This window comes from Cryptomeria japonica, chromosome 6, assembly GCF_030272615.1.
Source record: "Cryptomeria japonica chromosome 6, Sugi_1.0, whole genome shotgun sequence".
Lineage (NCBI taxonomy): Eukaryota > Viridiplantae > Streptophyta > Pinopsida > Cupressales > Cupressaceae > Cryptomeria > Cryptomeria japonica.
The window spans coordinates 608,225,801-608,239,506 of NC_081410.1; the positions used below are offsets into that span (position 1 = coordinate 608,225,801).

At 31.2% G+C, this 13,706-nt stretch overlaps 1 long non-coding RNA gene and 1 other non-coding gene across 2 annotated transcripts; both read left to right on the top strand.

Moving 5' to 3' along the window:
• The first annotated feature begins 8,460 nt into the window (after positions 1 to 8,460).
• LOC131033615 (small nucleolar RNA R24) lies at positions 8,461 to 8,555 on the top strand. Its single transcript, XR_009103635.1, has one exon. It is a non-coding gene; the product is annotated as a small nucleolar RNA R24 (small nucleolar RNA).
• A 2,654-nt stretch (positions 8,556 to 11,209) lies between these two features.
• On the top strand, positions 11,210 to 12,059 carry LOC131033613 (uncharacterized). Its single transcript, XR_009103634.2, has 2 exons — positions 11,210 to 11,447; positions 11,632 to 12,059. It is a non-coding gene; the product is annotated as an uncharacterized LOC131033613 (long non-coding RNA).
• Positions 12,060 to 13,706: the final 1,647 nt, after the last annotated feature.

Sequence of the window (13,706 nt, forward strand, 5' to 3'; positions counted from 1 at the left end):
CCATAGATTGCATAAACAAATTGAGAAAAAGGATAATGAAATTAGGGAGAAAGATGAGGAGATTGTTAAATTAAAACAAGTGGATGATGTGGTAGAATTAGTGCCACAATTAATGGAATGCAAGACCCCTCCAAGGGTTTACACGTTGCTTTTAAAGGAGAGGCATCTTTCTTTCTAATTTTCTAGGGTAATTTCAAGATTAAACCTTCCATCAAAACCCCTAAGGAATTCTTTCAAGTCTACCAAGAATCTCCAACAGAGGTTAAGAATTTACTTAGTTAATCGTACCTACATAATTATGCTATCCCAGATGACGAATCAATGGAACCCACTGATGTATATTGGAGATATTCATCTAAGGGCATTTATGTTTTGGATTTAGAATGAAAATAGTTGGGATGTGTAGTTCAAAGCTTATAGAAAGAAGGAATTATGAGAACCCTTGCCTCTTAGGGCTAAATCTTGTGATACTGCAACAATGTTTTATGAATGGCACCGAGTTATATACATGATGGATATTAAGGACAAAGTGTTGCCTATGCAGGAAGAAGCATATGCAAAATATGAACAAGTGGAGGAGACATAGTAGTAGGGTACCTTTCACAGAGATGGCATAGCTTGACTGGTCAGCTAAGGGAAGTCGAGTCACATTCACTACAAAATTATGTTATAAAAAATAAAAGATGTACCAGATATATAAAACTTGGCAAAACACATAAACATTACTAGTTCCCATTAATATTCCAGCCACCCATCTTGTTGTGGCTAGTACCAGACTACAAATGCTATCGGTATGATATAGCAAAAGAAAGGCCAAGGTGGAATAGGTTGGAACATAAGCATGGATTTTATTGGGGTCCTAATTAAGAGGGTGCAACCCATGATGTAGGACAATTAGCAATTGGTGATATGAGAACCCTGACCCAACTAAGGAATAATGCTACTAGAGGACCAATAAGACCTTAGGTTGGGGGGAATGGTGCGACAAGTTTATAGTCCTATTTTCTAAGGATTTATTATGTTGTTCATGATGATACTTTAGACTTTGATATTGTGATTGCATTATTTACTATGTTATTTCTTTAGAAACTATTACCTTTTGGGCTTATGTTTAACCTTGAAACAATTCATGATACTAATGCATATGCTATGTAATTATCTATTAAATGTGCATGTGTTGAAAACAATGTTGTTTCAAAATGATTTGGAAAATGTGGTTGTTTGTATGTGCTAATGTGTTATGCAAGTTTGTACTAAGAAAGTGGTGTTATGATGAAGATTGCAACAAGGAGCAAGACTCTTACTAGCTAGCCGGTTGTTGAAGAAGTCAAGGAGTAACCAACATAGAGGAGCTTTCTCTACTTAATGCTGCAACTACCTTTTAACTAATCATGTGCAATCAGTTGAGTCTATTTAGGGGCATACTGCGCTATATGTATGTTGAAGAAGTCCTATTTGACTTGGCTAAGCGCATGCATGAGCTTTCCTTTCTCTTTTCAAGCTTTTAATAAATGGCACCCTCCTTATGTTGTGGAGTTGGTCGCCCAGTTAGTTAGGATTAGTTGGTAATTTTTCTTTCTATAAATAATGATTCAGATGATCTCTTGTGAGGTTGAATATTATGATGTTGCAAGTTTACTTTCAGTCTTGAAATACATTTTAAGAGCATGTTGTCATATCTTGTGTACTTTTATTTTGATGAATAAAATGATATTTTGAGTTTTCAAAACTTGTTTAAATCTTGGAAGTCTCACTCAAGGGGGGCCACTTCATGAGAACCCTGTTCAGTTAGCTTAGTAGTTCTTCTTTATTCAGTGATTAGTATCGTTCCAGTAGTTGACTATCCCTGCAACCACAAAACTATATTATATGTTTGTTCCTACAACCAAAGTGGGCAGAGTAGTTTCCTGTCTGTTTGTTTGGAATTACATTCCTATAGTTTATGATAGTTTAAGATTTGCATGTTCAGATTAGTTGTTAATATAAGTTTAGCTTCCTTCATTAGTTATTTATAGCATTTCAATTCCATTATTGTTCTTTGCTTAAGTTATGATGGCCACAATAGAGTCTTAGTGCACATACAATGCTAACCCATTTCAAGTTCATGTCCGTGGGTTGACAAGTTAAATGAACCTTCATGATGAGTCTAATGTGTAATCTCTACATTATCTCAAAGAGGGGCAAATGTATCTCACATGTATCTACACCTAAAAATGTCTCATCACTGGCATGCTAGTTATTCCTCTTTATTGATTTTTAATTATTTAATTAAGGTAATTTTATTCTTCCAATTAACGTTTCATCACATTCTAATTATTCAATTTCTATCTTCATCATTTAATCATGTAACTTCCTTTTCTAAGTTATATTAATTAAATAATTATATTATTTAATTAATTTCTATTTAATTCCTCTAATTAAATAATCTTTATTATTCAATTAAATTCAATTTCAATCAATTAAATAGTTTCTTTAAATTATTTAGCTAACTAATTCATTCTTTCCTAATTCAAATTTAAAAATCCCCAAATTCTAATTTCACTTAATTTCAAATAAATGTGCATTTCCTTTCATGAATTCAAAAATCCAAATTCAAGCCAAATGAAAATCAAATTTGAATTTCAAATCAATTTCCTACAACACCTGTAAAATCCTAACTAGCACTAACTTTCAGTCTAACTATCAATCACCTTTTTTTGACTAAGCAATCAATTCAGTCAACATCCCAAACAATTCAATCATCTCACCAGATAACTCAATTAACTCATCAATCAAATTTTTGGAATAGAATCATCTATTCAGTTCACTGATCAATTTATCCAGTTTACTGATCAATCTATTCAATCAACTCATCAATCAAATGAGTTCAACTCCCAATCAGTTTTGTCTCAACTAATCTCTTGATTGTTGATCGATCTTGTTGATTGATCGATAAAATGAGCATCAATTTCCCATTTTCAATAACCAATATCTTCAAAATTATTGTGTCGATCTAATTTAAGAATCTCAATGCAACACTAAGAGCCATGCAACCATGATAATGCAGAAGAACAATGGAAGCCATGGATGGAATCAATCGAGGGGTTTTTAATTTAGTTTCCATGTTTCTTTGATTTATGTCTTACATTCTATTGTTATTTATGATCTTGCTAATTAGAATTGAGTTCCAGTGATTAGCTCATCTATTCTAGTTAATTATGCCTGAATTTTCCCATAAAAACAAGCACATTAGGCAATTATGTTGGGACAAGAATAGTATTTTCAACAGTATTAGGGGGATTAGAAAAGTTAAGAGCTTCAACACCACCTTTTATGGACATGATATTATCATTCACAATATGAGATATGTCACACAACAAATCCATATCATGTTCATCATTTCAAATCATCATCCTCAACCCTTTAATCAAGGGGATTCCCTCACTATTCAAGTGTTCTTTACCCATCCAATGTTCAATCTTTTGTAAATCATGGACAAGCTTTACTACTTGGCTAGGAGACACTTGCATCGGGTAGTCATCCTCATCATGAGAAGTGTGGAAATAATGATTGTCAGCAATGTTAGGTATTTCATACGTAGGCATAGAAGTTTCACCTAAGTTCCCATGGAAAATATTAGTTGACTCAAGCTCTACACCTCTTAGGGAAGCCATAAGTCTAAAACTTCTTCTCATGGGGATATTAGATGTAGGGCTAAAATTCATAAAAATCATCCACAAAGCCAATGAAGGAAATGTCTAAATAATACAAATCTTCAACAAATTGACTATTTAAACATTACATAAATGAAGAAAATTTGAATCTCTAAATGCATAAAATGTAAAACAAATCATATCTAGATATCCAAATTAGAAATAAGTGTGGCATGTTAGGTTCATCAAAGTGTAAGGTGAACTAGCTATCAAATGAATGTAGCTTTGAATTCATATGCTATGTGATTGCAAATATGAATAAAAGAAATGCACACAAATAGGATTCACAAGTCTATGCTTGTATATAAAGAATCTATTTCACTGCCTACACATTACATTAGAAGGAGAATGATCTACTAGGCTCAAGATGGCTTAAGCAAAAAGTGGATTCAATGGTCCTCCACTACAGTGGAATATGACTATGCAATTGGAAATGAAGAATTCAAGAAGTAGGTCCAAATAGGTTGAAATGATAGTTTTCATAATGCACAGGAAGAATGGTAACTGACAAATAGATTCCAGAAGAAGGATTGGCAAAGTAGACTGTAACTAACCCGCAAATTGAATTTTAGGCAAAACTAGAGGGACTGGGGTGCCCAAATTGCCATGCTCCTAGGACTAAGGCACCCTGCTTGACCTACTCCTGGTAGTTTCAACTCTGATAAATTGCAAACTGTAGATCTCCTCCTGCTCTCTTTGTACCTATTGTAGACACCTAAAATTGTCATGTCTAATTAAATAAATATTTTTATTTATTTAATTAATTCATTTTATCCTTTTCTAGCCTTATTTCTCATTTAAATAAATACAAATTTATTTATTTAAATTATCCTTTTTCTTAAATTAAATAAATACTTTTATTTATTTAATTGATGCCACTTCTTCTATTCATTAAATAAATCTTTATTTATTTAATTAATTCATTAGCCTTTTATACCTATGACACATGCCATTCATCTCTTAATTCCTACACTACCTACCCTCTTATTATTTTATTATTTCCTCTACCTACCCCCTAATCCTAGCCGACCATTTATCTTTTACACCTCTTAATCTTATCCCTCCATTTCTTATAGTGTCTTCTATATAAGAGGATACTCTCCTTCATTATCAACCCTAATCATCTAAGCTCCTAAGCTCCTAAGCACTCAACTATGCTTTTGAACTTTCATATGTGATGAAGCCTACTTGCAACCACATTTCCATTCTTTGTTGAGCTCTTGTGCATACATAAAATCTGAGAGCAAATATATCAAGCAAGATCAATTGAGATAGGAAGAATGGAGATTCAAACCCTATTGGATGTATGTGATGGTATCATCTTTGTGGTTTTGTTGATTTGCATTGTCTTAGGTAATCTTCATATGTTATGGTGGATCTTTGTTGTTGTTAGGCTAGGGTTTTGTGGTTGAATATATTTTAGTCTTTCAATATTGTTGTTCCATTTTCACTGTAAACACCTATTTTTGTGGGTTTGTCACCTATTCCTGCACACAAAAAAGAGGGAAAATATTGCATAGAAAGGGGTTTGCCTAAGTCAACCCCTGATTTTAGGAATTAAACTTGAAATTGAATTGAATTGAACTTGAATTAAAAGTGTGTTGTTAAGTAGCAGAGGTTAGAACTGAAAATGGAATGCTTATACCTGCATAAACCTTCTTGATGTCAAAATATTCATGAAGATTCTTGATATTGACTTGAATGTTATTGAATTTTGAAAGAGAAGACCATGGATGCCATCACAAATGCATAGATCTGTAAATTACTGCTAATCTTCAATGCCTTGATGCTTGATCTCTTGCTCTTGAATTGAATTGCCTTTAATTGTCTCCTTTTGTGTCTATATCGTCAAGTCACCTAAAATGAGGGAGGATACCTTGCTTATATACCTCTCCCAAGCATTTCAAGGCAAAACACATGGAGTAGGATGACACAAGAAAAGAATTCCCACTTAACCAAGATGACCATTAAGTGGTTTAAATTTGGGCCCAAACGTTAGGGAGCAAGGCACCCAAATTGGCCCGCTCTTGGGAGCAAGGTGCCCTAGGCACCTTGTTCCATCCAATGTGGCCTCAAATTGGGACATGAGGTACAAAATGGGAAGGAAAAGTTAGAATGAAATATGGAATAGGGCTAGATCAAGAATGTTGGGCACAAAAGGCCAATAATGCTAAAATAGGGCCTCAATAAGCAAGAAATTGCATAGGGATGCAATTTACGATGCTACAAAGTGATTATAAAAAGATTTAATGGGGAGTGATTTATTTGAAATTGAATTAGTAAGAGATAAAAGAAAAAATAGTAAATTAGTAAGACAAAATTGTAGTAGAAAACTTAGAACATTAAAGAAAAAGAATCATATAAATCTAGAAGACTAGAAAAAATTATGGCAACATGGATAACATAACAAAAAAACTGCTTATCTTTGGTAAGGACATTGAATTGAAGCATCTAAACATATATGCGCTCTTGAATTTACATAGAGAAGAAATGTCACTCATAATGATCAAGCCCAATTGTATTACTCCATGGAGAACCTAAGAAAAGATAACTTAAATGGTAAATGAAAGAGTTCCCTCATTATTTATTAAATAATGAAAAGAAATTGAGAAATAATTCTTATCTAATTTTGGTTCCCTCAAAGCTCCATCTAAAATTTTAAGTAATGAAAAGAAATTGAGAAATAATTCCTATCGAATTTTTGTTCCCTCAAAGCCCCATTTAAATTTTTAAGTAATATGAGGAAATGGTACAATACAAAGGAGAAAACATTAAAGAATATGACCATAAATTCAAAAAGCAATGAGGAAATTTTAAAAACCCTTTATTAAGAAGCAAAGAGTGGAATGGTTCATATCTAGGCTATTGTTATTAAATATTATATCCACTTTATATGGTAGAATATTTTAAAATTATTTTTGTGATAGAGTTGGTATGTAGGGTGGGAGCATAGCTTTGGAAGTGAAAAAATAAGGAAATGGAGAGTATCTATAGTGTAGTAAATTGTATCTTTTAGAAATTTTATTCTATTTTGTACTTATTTTAGTGTGTTTTTTCTTAGATCAATTTAAGTCTATTTGGGGATCTATTTTACTTTAAAAATTTATTATTAATCTTGTAATCTAATTATCATCAAATTCTTATATTATGACCAAATCTAACATCACAAACCTCAAAAATCATGTTTCCCTTTCAGAGGCCCTATTGTGCGGGGACCTAGGTGCCTAGCACATGTGTCCCAACAAAATTCCTCAAAATTGTAGTCAATGCAAATGTCAGCCTTCACAATTCAAAATATGGTCTCAATTTATGTTACTCAATGCAAAAACAATAAAACCATAAAATTGTTATAAGAAGTTGTCATTGACATGGTTTTATTTACAATACCACTATCTTGGACTGTTTTTCTTGTGATTCTGAGGACGAGCAGTGATACCAAAACCAATGGATGCAAGAATTTTAGAAGTGATGGCAAATATAACAAATAGATTTCAGAACAATAATGGTGGTAAATGAATCTATTTTTTAATATAATAGTGATGGTGGTAAATAGATTCTCTTGTTTTATAATTAGAATAGCAATGGTGGCAGAGTAGTTCTCTGTTAGCAACGACTATAGAATGCTATATGTCTAGGTTGAAACAAATAGTTTGGGTTAAATTTAAACTTAAGTTACGCTGTTAATTGTTAAAACTCATAACATAATCCCTAAAATTAAAAAAAATATAAGTTTAGGTTAAAAGTTTGAGACTTGAAATTTTCAAATTAACAATTCGTAAGTTTTATAATTTAACTTAAATTTAATAAATTATTTTATATTTTTAACTTTAAAATTTAAACTATCTAAATTATAAGTTTTAGGATCTATTTTTAATATTTTGAATATTATTAAGTTTAACTTGTTCAGTTGTAATCTATTTTTTAATGTTTAGCAAACTATATTATACATATAGTCTCCAAGTATTCATAATCCATTTTCAATGAAATGACATTTTGGTATTAGTACATATCTCCCAAATGAGTTTATCAGTATTGGTCTGTCGACAACCCTAATATTAAGTAATCTAATTTTGGATCACCAATCCCCTGTTAGATGGTTTTGTTCATATAAGAAACACCTTCAACATAATTATCATTTTCCTTTGTTTCTTATAAATTAATAATTGAAAGGTTAGGTGAACAATAATTGTACCCCTTACCCTGGATCCTTCTTAATGTAGGGTGAGTTGCTTTCCCTAAGACATGACTATTTTGGCTCCAAAAACGTGCGTGTTATTGACTCCTTCAAAAAATCACAGCCGTAGCTTTCATGATCAATGACCTGTAATGCACCCATAACTGCATGTTAGTCCACTTTCCATGATACATTAGTGCATTTTTGAAACCAAAATAGCTGAAAAAAAAAAAACGATGCATAGCGGATTCTAACATGTAACACTACATATAGACGATGTAATTAGGTCTTATGGAATCGGGTCGAAAAGGGTTTTTATAAATCGGCAATTCGAAAACAATTTTAAAGAGAAATCGCAAACCCTAATCTGTATTATCTATGTATAACAGGTTATGAAGAAATTTTCGCAAACCCTAATCTGAATTATCTTTATATAGCAGCTTATGCGCCTCTCGTTTCTACTGCGATTCATCATCCCTCGTGTCAGATGAGAGCAAGCGATGCGGCCATGGTCGGCGAGTCTTGAGGCTGTATTTGCAGGTCTTTTTTTTAGGGTTTTTTTTTTTTTTTGTCTGCTATTTGATTTTTAGTAATGGTGCGGTGATGAGAAAGCTAACTCATGACATGCCCTTTGAGATTCTCGAGGGTTTGGTATGATAAACTCTAGTTACGCTTGGCTTCTGAGTACCCTTAATGCTAAAGTCTCTGTAATACTTGTTGTTTATGGGATTCGATGACTGGCTTACGATGGACATTTTGTTTTCAATCGGGGTTTTTCTCGTTCCGGTCTTTCGTATTGAATGAGGTTTCTCGTTTCATTTTGGGATTACTTTCAGCGTTTTTTCGCTAAAATAAACGTACGGATTAGCAATTTTTTGGATCTGTAATTGAACTATCTGGGGTTTTTTTGTTGGAATGTTCTTTTTTGGATATCCATTCTTTTTTCTGAGGATAGTTTGGGGTTCTTATGAGGGTTGATTCGATGGCTTTGTCTGTATTTTTTATTTAAGATCGCAAGAAAGGTTGCAGTTTTAGAGTCATAGCTATGGATTCTTGCAGTTGCTATCTAATGATCCGGTTTTGGAGCCTACGAATATGAAATGAAATGGTTTCGTTTTTATAGGGTCCAGCCATTTGTATGTATATTGAAGAAAAAATGGTCAATCAATCTCAGAAAAATAATGGGTGGAACTGCAGTTACGTGTAGAGAATTTGAGTAGGAAGAGAAAACAGGTTAATAATTTGCTCATATTAGGAAAGAATAAGAAACAGTAAGGGCATGTTTTCATGGCGCTGCTTAGCTTATTTTGGCTAGCATCTGCTGTTCAATATTTTTTAGGGATTATTTGTGAAGCAGTTGATCCATGAATATTTATTATTTATCTTTGCTGCTTATTTTTAAGCAAAACATCTTAAATTTGTATTAATAGCATTAATACTAATTTGTCCACCTAAAATTTGGAAAAAAAAGAAATAAAATCTTAAGTAAAAGGGGGAAAGAAAATTGTGGAGCCTGTGGCACTTTTATTAATAAGCAGCCACTGCTTATTTGGAGCCCCCCTTTTGTTTCATAGCTTATTTCTAATTCCTAAACAATAGCTGCTCCACCAAGGTAGGGAAAGATTCTCAATTATCCCTTTTTGACAATTTAAATTGGGAAAGATTCTTAATTATCCCTTTTTGACAATTTTTAAATTGCATGGGAACACTTAACTGTTTAAATTTAAGCAAAAAATAGAGTTAAGCAGTTGCATGAGAACATTATGTAAGTTTGGTAGAAATGAAATGAAATAGTAAATATAATTGTCTCATTTAATTCTTAGATTTTTCATTTATTTTAAATTATATTTTGTGTTAAATTAGAGTTAATATTATGATATTTTAGTATTCACAAACAATGAGTAAATAGATTTTACTGAATTAATTTATTTTTATTTTTATGAAGAAATAGATTTTATTGAAAATTACTTTTTTTTTATAAAAATAATTTATACTTTTATTATCCTTAATTTTTTAAGAATTAGGTTCTTCATGTATTGTATATTTAAATGAGTAAAGCATTTAAAAAACATTACAAGAAAATACAACAGCCTATTTATTTTTTAAAATAAGTTGTCATAGTTTTTTTCCAATTAAAAATACCAAAAGAATTTCTAAAGAAAATTTCCAAAGTCAAAAATAGTTTTTTTCCAATTGAAAATACCAAAAGAATTTCTAAATACAGCAAACTGTAATACATTTCAATCTAATAGTAGCTTCTTGCAATGTAATATTTTCTAACATTTTCTTACTTGAGTATCAACAGCTGTTTGTGCATCTTTTTTACCAGAACTTGGATCTAAATTTGTATATTTCCATTTTCTGTTTCAAACCAGGAGTAAGTGGCAAATTAGAAAGAATCTGGGTATAAACTTTTTGCAAAGGAAAATAGTTTAGCCATATTAAATGGCTAAAGACGATCATTTCTAGTTCTTGAAGAGCAAGATCAACATGTACTAATTGATTAAATGAAAAAATATGAAATTGTTTATAATTATCTTTCAGTCCATAATGATCTTTGATGTTAACCCATGATGCCCAATCAAGTTTGTCAAAAGTCAATAACTAATTAAATTGGCAAACTCATTTTTTGAACAAGTAATGATCATGTCATGGGGTAAAGAAGCTCCATCTATAAGCCATAGACCACTTTTGTGTCTAGCCATCCAGCAATTCCATACCACTTTGACCACAAAAATTTATGAATAATTTATTGAACTCCTCATAACCTTGTTTAGATGCATCCAACAAGTTGAGTAATAGACATGGGAAGATATTTATTTCAATCATCTTTCATAAACATCTTAGTTTATATTATTTACTAAAAGAAGTTAAGAGTTATTTAATTTTGCCGAGAGGCGATCTACAATGGCATCGAAGCTGTCTGTCAACAAAATTTCACTTCAAAAAAATTTTGACGTTTGCATGCAGGTCTTCCAAAACCTAACAAGATAGTTCGCAATGGCGGCAAGGCAGTACTCCATTTGGCAGAATTATGAAACGTTTGCATGTTTGGCAGAACCTAGCGATGAATAAAGAATTGCAGAACGATTACTCTTCAGAACCGTTATGACACCGAGAACCATGTGGAATGAGCAAATCGAACATATGTTTCCCTAAATAGAATCTAATGCCAAGAAGGGTAGGGGAAGAGTGGTGACCTGCCAACAATAAATGAGATCAGGCATCTAATGGAGGAAACAATAACCTTAAATATGCGCATGACATTTCAATTTCAAGAGCCACAATTTGATATTCTCTGCGAGAAAAATCTGCATCTCTTGAGGATAGCAATAGCAGGCAAATAATTACCCATTGTCTTCTGGAGCAACAATCTCTTCCATTCATTATGTGCAGGGGATTGGAAGAATTAGCAGGTCATGCATGCATTTAAAAGCTGGTGTTAATACTTCTATAAGCCTTTTAATTGAAGGATTGTTGATGAGGTTTTGTTTTGCAGGTTTCCACATTCCCCCGGTAACATGCCAAGGGAAGCATAATCTTATGTCAACTCTTAAACATCAGAAACACATCGCACATAGGTACCATTGTTATATTTCAATCTTATATTTTTTTGAAATTGTAGTCGTAGCACTGTAGAAAAATGGATGCTTTGTCTGGCTCCATGGATTCAAAAAAGTTTTTATTTTTTAAGTGTATGGTTATATATATGTGCTTACATAATAAGAGAAATCTCTCAGATTTTATGTGTTTAATCTGTGTCAGGTATGGCCAGGACCTTAGCCTCTATCACTGCCAAATGGAAAGACATTAGCTTTTCATCCAAAATTGTTGTTCAGGCTAGACAGTTGTGTGGAACTACAACCAGTTTTAGTAACTATTGAGAGGTGGAAGAGGATACAATCATTCGAATGCTTTTGCAAAGATAAATTTTGTGAGATAAGATCCATTTTAGTTCTGCAATATTTCCTTCTCTCTATTTGGCCATTGATTTATTTTTGGATGCATAAGCTGGAGGATTCAGTAGCTTGCAACCTGGATGAAAGCAAAACCAAATACAGGTTATTCATTTTAGTTCTGCAATATTTCCTTCTCTCTATTTCGCCATTGATTTGTTTTTGGATGCATAAGCGGTAGCTTGCAACCTGGATGAAAGCAAAGCCAAATACAGGTTATCCATTTTAGTTCTGCAATATTTCCTTCTCTCTATTTCGCCATTGATTTGTTTTTTGGATGCATAAGCTGGAGGATTCAATAGCTTGCAACCTGGATGAAAGCAAAACCAAATATAGGTTCCATATAGTACAGTGGGCATTTGGGTTTACAACTATTCTTCTTCATAACAAACCTATTAAAATGAACAATGTAAAAGGTGAATAAATTAATACATTCTAACTGTAAAAGGAATAAATTAATACATTCTAAATTAATCCTCCTCTTGATTGTTTTAGTGTTTTGATTAAATCTTATTGACAAAAAACTTGTTAAAATAAAGACAATAAAACGGATTTGATTGTTTCCATTAAATCTATATATAATTCTAATTTTAGGATATCAATAGAAAACCTGCTAAAATAAACATAATAAATATACCTTGAAATTAGTACAATGTAAAATTAATTCTTATTTTTCTTTTTTTTCATTGTTTTGATTAAACCTATATAAAATTCTTATCAACAACAAACTTACTAAAATGAATAATATGTAAAACATAAAAAAAAATTAGTAGATTCTAGAATTAATCCTCATTTAATTATTTTAATGTTTCCATTAAACCAATATAGAATTCTTATCCACAATAAACCTTCTAAATGAACACAATGTAAAATGTGAAAAAATTAATACATTCTAACATTAATATGGATGTGTTAAACAAAGGGAAATATCAATTTTGAAGGTAATTGAACATTAATAAATTTAGTAACAAGCAATAGAAGAAAGATAAATGAACAACATTCAATGAAAATTGGGAATATGATTTAATTGGGGTTAGACTTAAAGTTTATAATCAATTAAGGTTATAGTTGGTGCAAGAAATAGAATTATGGGTAGGGTTATATTATGCTTAGTGATAAAATTAAAATTAGGGTTAGGGTTAGAATTAAAATTAGAGTTAGGGTTAGAATTAAAATTAGAGATAGGGTTAAGGATTAAATAATGGTTAAAGGGGGAGTTATAATTCAATTAGTGTTCAATTTGTTTAGAGTTAATTTGGGGTGCAATTATGATTAGGGTTAAAAAAAAATTCATCTGAAATTTGCTTTGGAAAAACTCTGAATCTCTAAAAACTCTTGAAATCTTCATTCTATTTTTTCCTATGTTTTACTTAAGATTTTATAAAATTCTTCTTCACAAAAAAAATAATTTCTCGAAACTTGGTTTGATTAAATCTATACAAAAATCTATCAACAATAAATCTACTAAAATAAACACAAAAAAAACATAAGATGAAATTAGTACATTACAAGATTAATTCTTATTTTGATTTTTTCATTGTTTGGATTAAACCTGTATAGAATTCTTATCAAGAAAAAACTTACTAAAATGAGCATATTGTATAAAATTAATATGGATATGTTAAACAAAGGAAAATATCAATTTGAAGAATAAACACAATAAAATGTGATGAAATTAGTATATATTCTAAAATTCATTCTTATTTTGATTTTTTCATTCTTTCCACTAAACCTATATAGAACTATTATCATAACAATGTTATGAAAATGAACATAATGTAAAACATAAAAAAATTAGTACATTCCAAAATTAATCCTCATTTTAATTATTTTAATGTTTCCATTAAACCTATATAAAATTCTTATCCAAAATAAACCTTCTAA